The sequence below is a fragment of the Urocitellus parryii genome, chromosome 1, assembly GCF_045843805.1.
Source record: "Urocitellus parryii isolate mUroPar1 chromosome 1, mUroPar1.hap1, whole genome shotgun sequence".
NCBI lineage: Eukaryota > Metazoa > Chordata > Mammalia > Rodentia > Sciuridae > Urocitellus > Urocitellus parryii.
Window position 1 is genome coordinate 86,315,975 of NC_135531.1, and position 2,620 is coordinate 86,318,594.

General features: G+C 29.0%; 1 pseudogene; it reads left to right on the forward strand.

Annotated features, from left to right (window-relative positions):
* Positions 1-830: 830 nt before the first annotated feature.
* On the forward strand, positions 831-2,087 carry LOC113184555 (single-stranded DNA-binding protein, mitochondrial pseudogene; annotated as a pseudogene).
* Positions 2,088-2,620: the final 533 nt, after the last annotated feature.

The following is a 2,620-nucleotide window of genomic DNA, read 5'->3' on the forward strand; positions in this document are numbered from 1 at the left end:
TGTATTTAATCCTGACAATACTAGAGATTTACTAGTATCTTTGTTAAAATCAGGGAAATAATCTAATCTAGATTTTCACTGTGTTAAAATATATATACATATATATTTCTCCCTTACTATATATCTTGGTGTATATAGTGAAAGAGAGAGAGAGAAAGTATATAAAGAGAAATCATGTGAGAGAGAAAGAAAAGAAATGAAAGGTTTGTTAAGATACAAGTAAAACACTCCAGACCAAAACAAAAAAACAAACAAATAAATAAATAGATAGATAAATAAATAAATATAGAAAAATAACTACTTTTAAAAAAGCTTTTAAAAATATATTTAGCTGTCAATAAACTTTTATTTTTATTTATTATTATGTAGTGCAGAGAATTGAACCAAGTGCCTCACACATGCTAAGCAAGCGCTTTATCACTGAGCCACAATCATAGCCCAGAAAAGTAGCTACTTTTAATGATCTTCAATGTCAAAGATTTTTTCCTTTACATGCAACAAATGCAATGATATATACATCTGTCTATTCCTCTGATAAACCCATCCTGTCGATAATCACTGTGGAACTTTTCAAACATACTTAGCAATTGTAGAAACATTTGTTAACTTTGTACTTTATGCCATAAGTGGCACCTGTCTATAATGAATTTTCTTTAATGCCCAAAATACATGTCAGCAAGTAGAAGTACTTGCATTTTGGTACTTCTTTAAGGAATGGATATATTAGACATTACTTTATTCTTACAACATCTATGTTACACCATAAAACTATATGAAATGCACATCTGAAAATAATTGTTGAGATGTTGCTTGGGCTAGTTGGTCAGGAAATGGTAAAAGTTCAAAGAACTATGTTACATGTACATTATCAGTTTGTAAGACATGAGTCAGAAAGAGCCAGCAGTGGGTTTTTTAGAAGATCTCAGAATCTTCCAGTATGCAGTCACTTGAACAAGTGGGGTCAGGACCCTGTTCAGAGATAGCCAGAAGGGTAAAATCCAGTCACAATATTTTCTCTAGCAACAAAAAAGATGTGACAATCAGGAGACAGTGAAGTATAACAAATGGATAATATCAGTCAAAAGACAATATGGCACAGAATATCGGTGTTCTGGCCAGGCCTTAGAGATGTGGCATATCAGTATGTAAAAAGGGGGGTCTCAAATTTATGTGGAAGGGTAAGTAGACTGTGGTGTATAAATGAATAAACATCATGTATTGCAACAAGCAATAACAATCACTGATAACATAATATTTCTGTATCTCCACACACACACAAAAGGCATAGAATGGATGATTCTTGTTTGGCCATTGTTGGTACATACCATTTCTGAATCATGTATATTCTTTATAGTATATAAGGATGAGAATCAAAATACCCATATATATCTATGTATATATTAAGTATACATAGATATATAAAATCCATATGTATGAAATATAATATAAATATATAAATATATAAAACCCACATATGAAAATACATATACATATATATGAAAATATATTTTATATAAATATATATAAAGTCTATCTATCTATGTATGAATGAAACTTTTGATGAGCTGGAAGCTCAGCAGAAGAGCACTTGCCTAACATAGGCAATGTCCTGGGTTCATTCCCTAGCACAAAATAAGTAAAAAGTTAACATAATTATTGAAAACATATTAATTTTTATTTCCACTAATTCCCATCAATGGAAAAAATGTTGGAAATTTTCCATCTGCAAATTAACTAATTTTATGTACTACCTAATGTAGCATGAGAAGGAAAATGCCTAACTTCTACTAATAAAATCTAAAACAATAGTGTTTTTCTGGTATGTGAGCTAAATTGAATCTTAAGTAGGTATTTGTAGAGCAAATGATATAAACAGAAATAATGAAGTTATAATTATACTTTTATAGAATGGATTTAAATAATAATTATTAATAGTTAATTCATACATGCTGATTTTTAATGTAAATATAAAACACATTAACAGTAATTGAATTGAAAAAAGCCTGAAAGAAATTAATTACAACGTAGCTCTAGTCTTTTTCTATAATTATTTTCCTTTTTATACTTTCATTAGGCTAGAACATTAATCTTATACATAAAACACTGTGAATGAAAATTTAAATGTTGTTTCAACTGTTTAGTAATAAAAATATATAATCAATTAGCAAATTATATCATATTTGGCAACAGTGGCATGTAACACCAAGTGAGTACATAAGCATGTTTTAATTCAATTAAACTTTCATTCATTTTCATTAAGTTATCTTAATAATTGAGTCATTTTATTGATGTATATAAATCAGTAAAGGGTCAGAAAATGCTAAAATTGGTTTCAATACAAATACCCTCCCCCACATAGATTATACAATTAAAATACCACATTTGAAGTTTAAATAGATTTCTTTTGCCATATAGGGAGAAGAGGCATAGTCTCTTTTTTTTTTTCTGCACATGTAAGAGGACATACCAAAATACTGAATTGGGAACATTAAAAATCATTGATAGGGCTTTAATTGAGATAATCTGCTAACAGATATCAGAAACTAGGAACTCTGCCAAATTAAAATCAGATGCATTTTTCATCCTCTGACTTTGATCTGATTTTTTAAACCTAGTTACT